Source organism: Juglans regia, chromosome 7 (genome assembly GCF_001411555.2).
Source record: "Juglans regia cultivar Chandler chromosome 7, Walnut 2.0, whole genome shotgun sequence".
Taxonomy (NCBI): Eukaryota; Viridiplantae; Streptophyta; class Magnoliopsida; order Fagales; family Juglandaceae; genus Juglans; species Juglans regia.
The window spans coordinates 24,348,767-24,365,807 of NC_049907.1; the positions used below are offsets into that span (position 1 = coordinate 24,348,767).

The 17,041-nt window shown below is 37.3% G+C and overlaps 1 pseudogene; it reads left to right on the forward strand.

Moving 5' to 3' along the window:
• Positions 1 to 1,478: 1,478 nt before the first annotated feature.
• LOC108991054 lies at positions 1,479 to 16,803 on the forward strand (annotated as a pseudogene).
• Positions 16,804 to 17,041: the final 238 nt, after the last annotated feature.

The following is a 17,041-nucleotide window of genomic DNA, read 5'->3' on the forward strand; positions in this document are numbered from 1 at the left end:
CGAAGTATGAATATATTTCTTTTATCCTCCTCACTATGGTTTAAGGGCATTTGTTTTGGGGAAAAGAATACAGAGCGGCATAGTGAATCAGCAAAACTATTCTCCATCCCAGATTCCAAATATATTAATGGAATCTGGTGGGAAATAATATTTATGGTGCAGAACTTACTGTCTAACTTGTTTCTCCAATTGAACTACTGCAAGTAGTATGTGGTTTGTAATTCTATCCATTCTTATGAGTTTTGTAAATGCATATATTGGGAATTGGAAAAAGGCCACAAGAGTTTAACAGAGAAGATTTGTGAAAGATGTACATCAATGAATAACGTGAAAAAAACAAAAGAGATCACACTCTCCAGCCAGTTGAGTCCTCTCAAAAAATATGTAAGAGGCTAAGATAAAGAAATAGCTAAAGCTACTATTCTGAAAGTTGCTGTTTCACCTACGTAAATTGAGGCATATACGGTGGCCAACAAGAGCAATTCATTCCTGATCAGAGGCCTTTAAAGTGAAAGTGTATAGAAATCCCATGTAATCTTTTCATGATAGTGCATATAAATTTGTTCCCCTTCCCTAGTACAAAACATAATTACAACAAGAGTCGACAATAACTAGAGGCCTATAGGCATCCATGGTGAATATTCAGTAGCTGGGTTTTGACAGTTGGGGGGAAATAATATATAAGCATGACTTAACTTGAACTCTTTTATGTAATAACAAGAGCAACTATATGGCCTAGTAGGAAGTCTTGGTGGGGAATAAGATTGGGGTTACGTTTGGGAAATAATTTACCCAAAACCATGAAGATTATAATTTCGTAATGAATTCGGTCATGTGCAACAAATAAAATATAGTTGATTACGTATGTAAGTTAACACAATATCCTAGCTGTAAAGAGAGAACAACTGCCCTTTTGAATCTGTATGTGGTTTCGAAATCTCCATGAAAGAAGTGAAGACAGAGTAAGCCAACGCACAAAAAGGGGATATATTACATCATCCATCATTTCCATGCAAGAAATGAGCCTGAAGTAAATTGTATACTGAGCTAAGGTTTAATTCCTTTCCTTACTTGGCCCGATTCTGACCTTTGAAATTCAATTCCAAAGTATACGAATACAGGTAGGGAATACATCGAGAAACTATATGCACGAAAAATGCCAAACTGATTGCTTCAGTAGTTTAAGTAAGAGAAGTGCAATACCTTTAAGATTTACGAACCCAGTCGCCGTCGTGGAAGATTGCGATGGAAATCGATGGTGCGATTCCTTGGATACACTCACGCTGGTTCATACAGATCCCTAAACAAGAAGCCTGTCCCAAATCACATAAATTCAGATAAATGGCTTCAGGTTCTAGATGTAAGGTAGCAGAAATCACGACTCAATATATTAGGAAGTCTAAATGCAGAAACCCTAATAGGCGAAATTAAAGGTTGGAAATTACTCAAAATTTCTCATGGTTTCAGCGAGATAGATGATGGTGGTGGCCTTGGGAGGGAGCGGCGGGGCTGGAGATCAGACACCCAAAGAAGAACACGAAGATGCTATCGACGATGCAGTTTTACTTCAGGAATGGTCATGGAGACGGGAACATCAATGAGAATCCAATCTGAGTTTGAAAGCGTATGAATTACAAAGGGGGAAAGCGTGAGGCACGAAAGGAATTACTTTGCCTTTTACGGCGGTTTATTAAAAAATCGCAGTAATAAAATTAATTTACCGACGTTATAGTAGCGACGCAAAGATGGGATACTTTTGCAACGCACAAAGTCGACTGGAAAAATTACTATCCGCTGCAATAGAACTAAGTTCTATTCACTGGCGCCCATTTTCATTAACGACCCGTTAATTATGCGGCGACAACCAATGTCGTCGTGATTTCTTAACAGTTCCGTCGATATCAAATTCGGCGTTAGGAAAAACGCCGCTTAAAGCCAAATTCCTTGTAGTGAATCTAAAGTACTGCAAATATGTATAGTGATGCCTAGATTAAGAAATAAAAAGCTACACAAATCTTCAGGAATAGTTGACCAATATGTTAAGATGTCAAATACCAGCCTAAGTAGACAGAATAAACATCCATGAATGCATGTCAAGAAAAGATTACTCATAAATACTTATAAAAAAAAGAAAGAACAAATAGTCTTTGTAAAATATAGTAGAATCAACATGTCCATATTAATAGAATGGGTGATTGTTGATGTGAATGAGTCATTTACAATTAAAAAAAGGATTGATAATTCATTGGCTTACAGTAGAGGAGATTGATGCGTAGCAAAATATGCACTCATTCTGTGTTTTGGACACGACGAACATTTGCTGGAAAATAAAGAAAAACAACCTAAGCTTTGTAGATGGTAGTGGAGGATGCAGAGGCCAGATGCACGACAGATGCCCAGACGCACAGCACAGAGAGGGAGAGGGAAAGTTCAGATTTCTGACTTTTTCTTTATTTAGAAATAAGGTTGTTTTGGTCTTTTTATGATAAAAATGAGGGCCTTTCGATCTATTCCTATATTTGGACTGCGAAGGAGTCCTATTATGTGGACTCTACGTAGCGCCACTCTTTTTTATTATATTTTTGTTTACACTTTACGTCTTAAATCTGTCCACGGGGAAATGTCACACTGCTGACTAGGCCTACCGGAGTCTACTTGTTCGCTCTAATTTTGTTATTAGAGAAAATATAGTTTCATTTTATTCTGTTAGAGTTAATTAGTTAGATATTTCAATTTTATCTTTCTGCATCTGTAAGTGAGTATATATAAATTGTAATTCATTTCATACAATCTCACTTAATAAACATTTTTCTGATGCTGATCTGCATCTTCTTGAGCATTTTTTTTATATCAATATTAACATTTGTGGTGCAGAAGTAGGCTGTTGCATCTACTACATCCTCGGGAATGACTCCGACAAGATTATTTGGTATTCTTTATTTTATATATTTAAATATTTTTTTGTAAAAATTTATAATATAATTAAAAAATGTATATTGGAACCGGATTTAGCTTTTCTCCTATATGATATGTACTTTAGGCCTTTTCCGTTAAGCTGAAGACAATCATTTGTGGGTTGAACAACAAAACAAAGCAAGTACGTTCCATTTCTGTTATACTTACGTGTAATTGAGTTGTTATTACAAATATTACACAATATTTTAATGAAAGAAAAAATTAGTATCTCTATGTTACCAACGCTTGAAACGGAACGAGTAACTGGTGTGTCAATTGGAAAAGATGCCGGATCATATTTGCGTGCTTTACATATGTTGATTAATTTTGTGAAAGGATGAACGTAGTCTTTTAGGAGGAACCTGCCTCTACAAACATTAGTCTGTGAATAATTCTCAGATGGCTTTATTGATAGCATCTGTAAGGGAATCTTTCCCACTTCACAAGTTCATTGGGCCTTAGCCCGATACCCGGTCCCAGGATCCAAGATTGTCCATGAAGCAAGGAGCGCCTACAAGGAAAAGTAATCAATTGGATGATGGGTTGTCGCTAACTATGGCTCCATCCTTCATCTTCTCGTTAACGAGAGATGGCTTGGATTTGTTCCCTTGGCCGTGTGGAGCCTTTTTCCATTTATTTAACTATTATTATTTTATTAAATTTAGTTTTAAGCATATCTTCCAGCCACAAATTACACCCCAATGTTACCCACAAGTATAAATTAATTAGTATCAGTACATTACGTTAGGTATCCTGTTAAATACTTTTTTTAAAATCTATTAACGTTCCGTTAATTAGTTTGATAGAAAAGAAATAGAAAATTTGATTCTGGTCCTAAAAATCTAAGAAGAATTCTAAAATAATTTTACAAAATAGATAATTTAATAACAACTTGAACGAAAAAATAATTAGGAATTTATATAAACAAAAAAAAAGGACAAATAAAAGATGAGGGATACTGGCTAAAACAAAAGGGAGTTAAAAAACACAAAAGATGAAGACTAAAATTTTAAGTTATCTCTACCCTTTTGTGTTTGAATTTGTTTTAAGTACCAATCCATCGTAGGTGGCATGACTCAAGTCCTGTATTTTTGGTTGAGATTGACTTTGATACCATCTGTAATACCCCAAGGGAAGGCCAAAACCACATGACCTATACTCGAAAAGGACTAGTTAATGATATAATTAGAGTTCCATTAGAACTTTATATAAAGCAAGACCATCTACATCCTAAGCAATATAAGATTCCATACACCACCTACCCATATCCTTATCATATGGTGTGTCACAATAGTAACATGTAAGGTAAAAACTGATTAGATTTTTTAGTTTTTTCGAATTTTTATGTCACGTCCTTAAGCCCACATAAATACCAATCTATGGGATGTTAATCGGAATTCTTGCTTCTTACAATAAGAAGAAATCATACATTTTATTTTTTGGGAAAATGGGAAATAACAGAATATTTTGCGCTGTGCAGGAATATTACAACCCAAACGAATCCATGCCGGAATTAGTTTTTGCGCCTGCAGAAGAATGGATTTCACGCAGTGATGCTGATATTATTGATGCTACAATGAAGGAACTCGCAAAACTCTTTCCAGATGAAATGTCCACAGATCAGAGCAAAGCAAAGATTGTAAAGTACCAAGTTGTTAAAACACAAAGGTATGACAAAATGACCAGAAACTTGGAGTCTTTTGGATTCTCTAAAATAAATAATGGACATTTATTTAGTTCCCTTTATATGATTATAGCATGTATATATTACTGATGATCTGGAGAATTGAATTCTGTAGTCAAAGTTGCAATATTGTTTCCATGCAACCATTAAGTTACTCCATTTCCCTAATGTAATCAAACTGAGAATTTTCTCAGGTCCGTTTACAAAAATGTCCCAAATTAATTGTGAACCTTGCCGTCCCTAATTACAAAGATCTCATATTGAGGGCTTCTACTTAGCTGGTGCTAGACAAAGCAAAAGTATTTGGCTTCAATGGAAGGTGCTATTCTGTGAGGAAAGCTTTGTGCTCAAGCTATTGTACAGGTAATACGATATGGTTATTTTTCTTGGAGAAATGTTGATTCTAGTGAATTATGATAGAACTTCTGCCAAAGTATTTCCCTCCATGGATTATAGAATTAAGTGGTGGATAATTAACATGTACATGACTTGTTCCATAACCCTAGTGGATCATATATATGTAGAAAAGCTTCTGATTTTGATGAATTGGAAACATCTTTTTTCCATTTATATTTACCTAGCTCAAATCAGGGATTTCACTCCATGATGCGTTTCATTTTTTACTTTGTATATGTGTACGTGTTTGTGTCTGTATTTCAATTTCTTGGTAACTCAAAAGGAGTCTCTTCCTTTGTTTTGTGTCAATCATCCCATAAAACTGCACATATTATAGCAGAAGGGAAGATTATATTTGTAATAAGGTCAAATTACTTATCAATGAGTTTTCTGATGCAAAAGCTGTTGTAGCACAGTGCTCAGATGGATTAGAGGATAGCAAGGGGTTCTCTGGCTCCTATTGAGTCCCCTAAAATGTTAAAAACTAGTGCTTAAACATTATTTTTACAGTAATGCCTCAGAGTCCTCCTCCTAAATGTTAAAATAATAAGAAGGAAACAGACAAACCCAGTTTGAGTTTTCAAATTTTCTTGTATGTTCTACTTAGTCCTCATCAATAAATACATGCAGGATTATGAGTTGCTCGTTGCTCGGGGGCAAAGAAGGTTGGCTCAAGCAAGTCTCTTCTGACAGAAAACCTTTGCGGGGTAAATTCTGCCATGGTTCTTGAGGATTATTCAAAGAATAGTTCTGGCTTGTGGATCAATGATATACCCACATGAAGGATATATTTTCTGCTGTCAGAGGGGATAATATGCCATTGTAACAACATATCTAGGCTGTCTGATACTTAATCTTTAATTTCTGCTTAGAGAATCTTGTTTTCTTCTTAGTTTTACTTGTATGATACCTATATATCTTGCTTCAAGTGTACATAATTTATTCTTAAAAAATATATCTGAAATACAATGGAATCAAGGAGAAAGCATACACATTTGGTTCAGCTTGTAAACTTGACCGTATGTACCTTACCTCGTTTTAGTGGGATGCAATGGATAAGATTCAGTCCGGAAAATGAATCCTTAGTCCATGTTAGAAAAGAGGAGTAAACTTTTCTATGAAAGGGCATGCGTGTGTTCTGGATTAGATTCATTATTTCGTCCAATCAGAACCTTTTTTTTTTCCTTAAAAAAAAAGCGCAGTAAATTATCATGTCTCAGCTTACGGAAGTAACAACTCATTGTAGAGTAACTTCTCATAGAGAGGATAAAGGACAGTAGTCTACTAGTGTTCGGAGAAGTGCCAAGGGAATGAGGCTTCCTTCAAGCCAATCGCGTTATTAAGGACCATAGCTTTTCTTCATGAAGAAGCCTGGGAACTGGTGAAGAACACAGTTTAAATTTCTTCTCCGTACCTCTTCTATTAGGATAAGTAGGTACGTAGGATAACAAAGGACCACCTTATCTTACCACTAGGGATGTTTGGATAGTGAGTTGAGAATAAAGTTGAAAGTTGAATAAAATATTGTTATAATATTATTTTTTAATATTATTATTATTTTTAGAATTTGAAAAAGTTGAATTGTTTATCGTATTCTGTATGAGAATTTAGAAAAATTATAACAATTAGATGAGATGAGATGAGATAAAATGTTTTTTGTATTCAAACCTAGCCAAGAATCCCTGTATCATGTGTTTCAAAGGCCTCCAAAGTTTTTAGCAGATAAGTGGAGGGAATGCAATCCAAGACCAATGATGTCCATTTGAGCCGAGAAACCAAAGGCTGTAAGGGTTCTCTGAGTTTGTGTATGGATTTCTGGTTTAATGGAAGGTGTTTTTGGGTTGAGTTGGAATTCTGTGGATTGGAAAGAACAAAATCAACAGAAAATTGTAATAGAAGAGATGGAAATGCAGGTGTTTGATAAAAAGCAACTGAGAAATTCAAGTTGCCACAGGGTTCTTCGAGGGCCCCTTAACCTCCAAATTCAATAGCCAATTCTTCAAGTTTCCAAATGATTCTTCTCTACCATTTCTGGCGTACATATTGCAGCACTATTAACCAACTGCTCAAATGGTAGTGATACACGTGTAACTACGTAACAAAATGTAAAACAGAAAGTGACTAAATTCAAGTACGTAAACGACAAGGACTTAATAATAAACAAAAACATAACAAGTAAAAACAGCATGTAGTCGTTCATCTTCTGAGACTCCCAACGCTGCGTTCCTTGCTTATTGAAACGGTGCACTTTGATCTTACTTCATACGCTGCGTTTCGAGTTCCATGCCATAGCCCTAGTTCACTTCTCTTCGACAGTTCATCTTCACTTCAGCTACTTCACTCTTGTCCCTTCCAACTACGGCGACTCTCTGGTACTCCTCTTGGCCATCCCATAGAGCCCGTAACAATCTCCTCCCTATAAAGCACCTTGCCCACAAGGTGTGGGTATAGGTTTCGCAATTTCCGGAGAGACTCCCAAGGATTATTCTCATCAGAAGCCCCAATCCATTTCACCAAAACCTCTGTGATGGCCTTGTAGCCATGTTGTTTGAGTCTTCTATCCACAATCGCTTCGGGCTCAAGAAGTATTTCCCCTCCTTGTTCACTGGGGGAAGTTGTGGCAGGGGGCTGATTTGATCCCTTAGTTTCCATTTCAGGCATGAAACGTGGAAAACTGGGTGGATCTTTGATGAAGCCGGTAGATCCAACTTGTACGCTACCTTCCCTAGGCGTTGGAGGATGTGAAAGGGCCCATAAATCCTCGGCGAGAGGTTGAGGTTCTGATGAGTAACCATAGATTTATGGCGGTATGGTTGAAGCCTGAGGTAGACCCAGTCCCCCTCATTAAATTCCCACTCTGTTCTTCTTTTATCCACATAGAGCTTCATCCTTGCTTGAGAAGCTTCTAGGTTAAGTTTAAGTATTGCTTTGAGTTGTTCTCTGGTTTGCAGTAGAGTGTCAACTGAGTTGTTGGATGTTGTTCCTGGTATGTATGTAAGTAGTTTAAGAGGGCTATAACCATAGAGGGCCTCGAATGGTGAAAGTTTTGTAGCCGTGTGGTAAAAGGTATTGTACCAAAATTCTGTCATAGACAACCATTGAGCCCAACTCTTGGCGTTAGTCCCTGCATAGCACCGTAGGTAACCTTCCAAGGTCTTGTTAAGAGCCTCTGTTTGACCATCCGTTTCTGGATGGTAAGTGGAGCTGTAATGTAATGTGGAGCCTTGGAGCTCAAATAAGGACTTCCAAAAATAACTGAGGAAGATGGGATCCCAATCAGAAACTATAGTTTTAGGAAGGCCATGGAGTTTGAACACCTCCTGAAAAGGTTTTTGAGCCACTCTAGCTATTGTATAAGGGTGAGATAGTGTTATAAAATGGCCATATTTGGTCATCCTGTCGACAACAACCAATATGACTGTGACTCTGTAACGCCCCGACCCCGAGGATCCGGAGAGTTAACTCAAAACACCTGATAATCAACTCCAACATTGCTAATACGCTTCCAAAAGTTCCAAATCCAAAGTAAACACTTCAAATTTAATTAACCACACATATTCGTATATAAAGTCTTCCATACAGTAATCCCCAAAATTACCAACTCCTCTACATGTCACTTAAACTCACATTTCAACAATACAATAATAAAAAATCACCAATATTCATCGAAAGTTTTCTATTCTTAATCTACTATTCTTAAGTCATCTCACCCAATTCTTCATAGTCCTGATCCTCAGCTGAAATATCCAAAAATCATCTGAAAATATTAGAGATAAGAGGGGGTGAGTTATCAACAACTCAGTAAGCAGAAAACATATACTAGTATGTAAACATGAGTCTTTTCAGAAAGTTCAGTTTGCAGAAACAAAACATTTTATTTTTATATGCAGATATCAGAAAATGTGTTATCAGAAAATTAGAACGACTTTTCAATCTTTTCATACTCAAAATCAACTATTCATATTTAAAGATCTGTTTCATATTAAAAAATGCTTTGGCATAACATAACTAAACATCTTCATCTTGTCATATCATATCGTATCATATCATATACCATGTTTAACTCCCGTGGTAGGGTTGTGCTATCCCTGGTGGCCAAACCAGGCAGTGTCATATGGTGAACTTCCTCTTTTTCAATTTCGGAGCCTCGAGTGTGCACACAAGAAAGAACACGTAAAAAGACCACTTTGTTTCCAAAGTGGGTGCACTCATATCATATCATATCATATCATGTTGGTACCAACCATATCACGTGAACCAGTATCATCATATCAGAACCATATTCAGAAATCAGATTCAGAACAGATAAGTATGCCAAAGTTTTGTCATATCCATATCATATCAAAACATGTGCGAAACATATTTATATCATTTCCATTTGATAAAAAACAAATCCAAATCATTTCATATCACATGCATAAAAATCGCAATGATATCATAATCGCTCTTTTGCATATTTCAGAAACATGTCAAATTACTCATGTCTACACTATTCATGTCAAAACATTTCTTTTATCTTTCATACATATCTCATGAGTGAATGCAAAACATATACTGAGGTTGTTTTTCACATTTTCTTTTTAAAACAACATGCACATTTTTTTTACAAACCAACCTCAGTTTATTTCTTTTTATGCAAATCTAGCATAGAAACCCCGCTTACGTGGACTTCTTAGCTTTTCGAAAATTTCCTCAAAAAATGTCGAATCGACTATAAATCGTCACATATAAAAATAATCACGTAATTTCTGTAAATTTTCAGTCAATCACGTATTTCAATATTTAAGCTTAAGCTTCTAAAATAACCTATTTTAATTCCTCAAAACTTAAAACCTCAAAATCCCAAAATATATCATCACTTTCTAAAATTATCAATATCCACCACAACCAACGTCAACCTCAAGACACCAATATCTAAACCCAAAACAGCCAATAAATCTCACATCATAAACCAATTACACGAACAACTCCATCATCCAATCTAACCGACCCCCTTACTCCTCGGACTCAGTCCGGCACAACCAACCAATTCGCAGTAAATATGAGTTAGCGCAAACATACATTTAAATCTCAAAAGTTCTTTGAGAAAATACTTATAATGCTATAATATAATTTTTGAAAGATCACAGAGGTGCTAGAAACGGCAACGCAGCAACAAAACAGTGTCAAATGCACTGTGGCCGTGGGTCTCAAAAACCCACTTTTGATTGGGGACAAACCAAGATCCGAGATTGCTAGGGTAGGGCTTAAGGATGTTGGTGAAGCTAGTGGTGGTGGTGGTTGGCCGTAGGTGGTGGCGCAAAGAGTGGTTGAAGATCAAAAATACCGAAATCGGAAATGGGTTTGGATGTGCTTCACCGGTGACGGATCGGAGCTAGGGTTGGGTCCATTGGGTTGCTAGGAGGTCGAGGATGAAGTGGTGAAGAAATGGTGGCTGGAGGTGGAGCGACGGCGGTGCGTGAACACAAGAGGTGCTGCGGCTTTGCGTCGTGCGTGGCAGCAAATGGCAGCACGAGAGGGGCTGAGACTGGAGGGGTGGTGTCGCCGGCCGGTGGGGGAGCGAATGGGCTAAGCGGTGTCGGTCACGGCGGCGCGCGACGACGGGCTGGGTGAGAGGAAGAAAACATACGGGGGAGAGGGTGCGGCGCACAGGAGAGGAGAGGAGAAAAAGAAAAGAAAAAGAAGGAAAAGAAAATAGGGGAGAAAAAGGAAAAGGGAAAAAGACAAAGTGAGGGAAAGAAATGGGGTCCAACTCTCACACCTTGGGTCACAAAAATGATCCAACGGAAACGATTTCAAAACAACAAGTTAAATAAAATAATTCAAACGTAGTGATTAAATGAAAATAAAATAATCAAACCCAACAATAAATTAATTTAAAATAAAGAGAAATTGAAATGCATAACAATTATTAATATTAAGGAAACATGTCAAATTTAATTTTCACAAATTAAAAATCATAAAACTAAACCCACTAAAATATGAAAATTTAAAACAAGAGAATCAATTTTTAAATTAATAACAAATAATCATTTGATTAAAATACACTAAAATACGGGGTGTTACAGGCTCCTTGGGAATTAGGTAGACCCTCCACAAAGTCAAGTGAAATGGCTTCCCAAGCATGACTCGGTATAGGAACTGGTTGGAGGAGTCCTGGGTAGAGATCATTTTTTGTCTTATTAACTTGGCAAATATCACATTCTCAAACTGTTTTTTTTATATCTTTCTTCATCCCTTTCCAGTAAAAATCCCTCTGGGCCCGTTGATAGGTTTTGAGAAATCTTGAGTGACCAGCCTGTGTGTCCTCATGAATAAAACTTGAGAACCTTGTTTTTGAAGGCTGGGTGTGCATCACTAACAAATATGCCCTTTTTCAGCAGCAACCCCTATTGAAGGGTATAACCTTTAGGTACAGCTTGGTTGGCTTGGAACTTAGCCAACAAGTCTTGCATTTCCACAAAACCTGAATAGCTGCCTTTTAGTTCATCAATCCAAATGGGAGTGGGAAAGGTAATAACTGCCAATGAGCCCTCAATACAGTTGTTAGCTTCATGTCTTCTTGATAAGGCATCCGCCACTTTATTTTCTTTCCCTTGCTTATACTCGATACTGAAATCATAGCCCAATAATTTTGTAATCCACTTCTGTTGGGCCATAGTACCCACCTTTTGCTCCAACAGAAATTTAAAACTTGCTGGTCAGTTTTAACCTTGAAAGCTTGATCCAACAAATAAGGTCTCCATTTTTTAACTACAGTGACTAAGGCTAAGAACTCCTTCTCATAAGTTGATAGGGTTAGAACCCTTCCTTTTAAAGCCTTGCTCAAAAATGCAATGGGCTGACCCTGCTGCATAAGAATAGCCCCTAGGCCACCTCCACTGGCATCACATTCCATAGTGAAGGTTTGGGAAAAATCAGGTACTCTTAGTACAGGTGGTGAGGTCATTGCCATTTTTAATTCTTCAAAGGCCTTGGCAGCCTTGTCATTCCATGTAAAGGAGTTTTTCTTAAGTAGTGCAGTAAGTGGTGCAGCAATAAGACCATACCCCTTGATACATTTACGATAATAACCAGTCAAACCCAAGAATCCCCTCAAGGACTTGGTGTTTTTAGGTACAGGCCCGCTTAACATAGCTGCCACCTTCTTAGGGTCAGCCTTAACTCCCCTATTAGTCACAATATGCCCCAAATATTCAACCTCAGATACCCCAAAGAAGCATTTTGACCTTTTTGCATATAAACAGTGGGTAACAAGGGTGCTTAACACCTGTTGTAAATGCTTGAGATGGTCCTCTATGCTACAGCTGTATACGAGGATATCGTCAAAAAACAACTAAGACAAATTTCCTAAAAAAAAGTCTAAAAATCATGTTCATCAGCCCTTGGAATGTGGAGGGTGCATTGGTAAGCCCAAAGGGCATTACCAAGAATTCATAATGCTTCGTGAGTACTAAAGGTTGTCTTAGGAACATCTTCAAGGACTACCCGTATCTGATGATAGCCAGAACGTAGGTCTAACTTAGAAAAAATCCGAGAACCATGTAGTTCATCCAGTAATTCATCGATTACTGGAATGGGAAATCTGTCCTTCATAGTTTCCTTGTTGAGGCCCCTGTAATCAACTCACATGCACCAGCTGCCATCATGTTTTCTCACTAACAATACGGGAGATGAGAAGGGGCTGGAGCTAGGTCTAATTACTCCAGAAGAGAGCAACTCCGTCACAATTTTCTCAATTTCGGTTTTATGGTAGTGAGGGTATCTATAAGGGTGAATAGAAATTAGATTAGTGCCATCCTTCAATACTATTTTATGGTCATGAGACCTCATGAGAGGAAGCCCCATTGGTTCACGAAAAACCTGATCAAACTGTGTTAACAATTGGTCAATATGTGGATTGCAAGTTCCTTGAGGTGCCTCTATTTCAGTGGCCATTAATTGCAACAAAAGCCCTTTAACCTTGTGAAATGCAGTCAATAGTGACTTGTTATGCTCATTAGTAAAAGTGGACTCACTAGGCTAAACACCCTGTAAGTCTACTCACTTATCTGCCCACTCAATCTGCATGCTTAAACTTGAGAAATTCCAGGTTATGGGCCCCAAAATTTTGAGCCAGTGTATCCCCAACACAGCATCACAACCAGCCAATGGTAAGACATAAAAAGAAGGGAAAAATTTAATACCTTGTATAGTCGTGAGCACCGCAGTACAACACCCTTCACGTTGCAATTCTTCACCATTTGCCACCTTAACTCTGAGTTGACCAGACCCACCTATAGGTAGTTTATTCTTTGTCACCAAGGAGGGATCCAAGAAGTTGTGAGTACTACCTGAATCCACCAAAATGGCCACCATGGAGGTACCAATTTTTCCCATCAATCTCATTGTACTAGGGCATGGGGTTCCAGTTAAAGCATTTAATGAAATTTCTGGGTTAATCTCAATAACCTGGGCAGGAGCATTATCAGTTAAGTCATTTGAATCATAAAACACATCATCTCCCTTATCATCTTGATGGTCATCCGTAGCATGCATAAAATAGATTTTAGGGGACTTACAAACAAGTGAGGGGTTCCACTTTTCTTCACAGTGGAAACACAGCCCCTTCTTCCTTTTTTCATCCATCTGCATTGGATACACTTTCTTCGGTGAGTTTGCTAGTTTGTTGGTCTGAATGTCCCCTGAATACTGATTTTGGCTCCTAGTAATTTGTAATGAACTGCTTTATCTCCCCATGGTTTCACTGCTCTCCTAGAGCTAAGCAGATATTCTTCCTAGATTCTTGCAAAGCCAAACGCTGCATTTAGGTTGATGGGATTCAACAATCGAAGAGGAAGCCTAATCTCATCCTTGAGACCACTGAGAAAACAACTCAACTTGTGAGAATCTGGCAGTCCCTTCTGTCAGTTTGAAAGTGCTTCAAACTACCCTTTGTAGGCAGCAACAGTGGTTGTTTGCTTGAGTCGTGTGATGGCCTCCATGGGGTCATCATAGGCTGTAGGTCCAAACCGGAGTAGCAAAGCTTGTGTGAATGTTTGCCAGCAATTAATTTGCCCTGTATCAGCTGCATCATGGTACCAGATGAGAGCCTCCCCATTCATGTGGTAGGAAGCTATGAGAAGTCTATAGGCAGGGAGTGTTTGGTGAAATTCAAAGCAATGGGAAGCCTTGAAGATCCAACCTGCTGGATCCTGTCCATCGAAATGTAGAAACTCCAATTTGATACCCCTGGGCAAGGGTCTTCGATTTTGCTGGTGTTCTTGTTCAGCTTTAGCACAAGGTTCACGGTGTGCTAGCTGAGTTTGGATCTGGTTCTGGGAACAAGAATAGTCCTCATCATGTCATTCATTTGTTGCATCTGCTTTCTTAATTCCAGTATGCTTTGGTCGTGATTAGCCAGCATTTCTTGTTGTTGTTTGCTGGATCTTGTGTTCTCTGTGTAATAGCCCACAAGAAATTCACTGGTAGAATTTCTATTGACCTTAGGAACCTTGAGAAAACCCTATAAGTTTTTACGAATCGACCAATCGCACAGTTTGTTATCATAATTAGTGTTATCACTCACTATGGTGCTAGATTTATGAGTTTAATTATTTGAGGTGGTTAGAAGTGTCATAATGTGTTATGGTCTATGCCATTAGACTTAGTGGATTATTTTAGATTTTATGGTGCAATAGCCTATTTTCATAATTCCAGATGAAACGTCTGTTGGAAATTGTGAAATTATTTTTAAGGGCACTTCGAGATTGAATTTCGATAAAATATTTTCACTATAGGTTAATATGAATATTTATAATTTTTCAGTACTAAGTTTATTATACTTTTTTTGGGAGTGAATAGTAACCTCGATAAGAGCACCTAGTGCAGTATTTTTAAAATCACAGTGTGGAATGTCCAAATTATGTTAGTGAAGTTTTATTTGGACACTTGGGAAGATCTTAGCCACACATAGTGAATGGTATTAGACACTTGGCACAAAAAGGAACTATTAGATAGATTGGTGAAGGAAATCAAGGTGTGAGATCATGCCACCTTAGCAAAATTTTGTTTCATCTGTTCAACCAGATTGTGCCAGACCAAAGAATGTTTCAATCCTAACAAAATCCTAAATGGTTGGAAACCAATTGAAACGCCAAAGCTTGATGGAAACCGAAACCCTAAACGGTTTCCCCAAACCCTAAAGTTGGCCTCCAAACCCTTTCTAACCTGATTTCTAGCATTGTGTTTAATCACTTGATTAAATCACTTCCACATGCTATTAATTAATCAAATTCTTATTATGACATCATTATTCAACCTTCTAAACCTTGGAAATTTGATTGGGCCAATAAAAAATGGTTTTGGGCTTGATAGCATCTCAAACCCTAACCAAACCCTCTTTAAACCCCCAATTGAAGCCCCACTTAGTTAGGGCCCACCAAGGCCCACGAAATTGGCCAACTTGGCAAAGTTTCTTGGAGAAGTTTCCTCCTCCACATGGCAGACCATCTACTTCCATTGACTGCACCCAATAGTGCCATGATGTGAAGGAGAAATCCACTCCATCAACCTCCATCTCTCACAGCTGCTGCAAACAGTCTATGCCTCTCACTATTCTCCACTTTATGTCACATAGGCAACTCCAATCAAGGGTCATTCAAGCCGACAAATTCCCCCTCCAGGAGTCTAAAGTCGTGCAAGGCACATTTCGTTCCATTGTATCTCTTCTTCACCCCTTTCTTAGAGAAAAAACTCAAAAGGGCTCTCTCAGGTAGATTTCTGGGTCTTTTTGCGTGGCTATTTTTGACCCTTTGTAGGTATTTGAGCACGATGATTCCTTCACATAAGTTGTTCTTCTTTAAGTTTAGTTTCCTTGAATATCTTATTAGTCTCATTTCATGCTCATTTTATTGGTCAAAAGTATTGTTAACCATGGAAATGCCATTCTGGGCGTGAAACTGAAGAGTATGTTATGTTTTGGAAATTTTGACCAAGCTAATGGACATATCTTGGTCCGAACATTTTATGGAGTGTTGTTAGCTTGTGTTTGGGAATGTTAATTGAGGTTTTATTGCATGACTAAAGCTTTTGATGATAGATTTGTTTAGATTTAGAAACTTGAAAACTGGAAGTGGAAAAATAGTTTTTGTTTTGTGAAAGTTATAATATTTCGTGGTTTAATCTTATTCCAAAGGCTTTTATATTTTTATATGATGATCCTAAGCCTCTTATATACATGTTTGGATGTTATTTTGAAGATATTTAGTATTAGTTTTAAAGATATAAGTTTTAATGCAAGAGGATTTCGGTTAGGCCTAAGATTTGATGTTTCTGAGTTAGATCCCTCTTTTATTGAATTTTAGCCATGTGATTTTAAGTTTGATGGTTGGATCTTCTTTAGGACACATTGTTAATCCATGTACTATTTTATTTTGCAGATCACATGTCTTTAAGCAATGGATTAAGAATTTAATCAAAGTTAGTTGAGAGAAAGTTTCTGTTTTGAACTAAGTTTAAATCCAAGAACTTCAAGTGTTGCTTTGTGATTTTTGGTGACTTTGTTTGATGATTTAAAGCATGTTTGATCTTAGGATGATGTTATGAATATGTTAGAAGTAAGATTTGACTATTTATGGAATTCTTGGAGATGTGTTTATTAAGGTCAAAACTTGTGATTGAAAGGTTTACTTTTGTTAAGACGTTTGGGTCTTTTTATAAAAAGTTTGGTGTTGATGATTATATTTTTCTTAATGGATATGTTAAGTGTGTTTTTAAACTTAGGATAGGAAGATCTTTGTTAGAAAATTTCAGTTTAATCATGAGTTTTGAATTTTGAAAGAATTGAACCAAAATCAAGAGAAATGGCCTATGTAGGTTTCGGCCATAGTGAGTTTTCCATAATAGTGAATGATTTAAAATTTTTCTGTTGAGTTTAGGACAAAATTTACATGAGAAATGTAAATTTTGGTAACTTTTGGAGTTAGGATGTGAAATACTTAAGTTAGGGGTAAAATGGTAATTTTC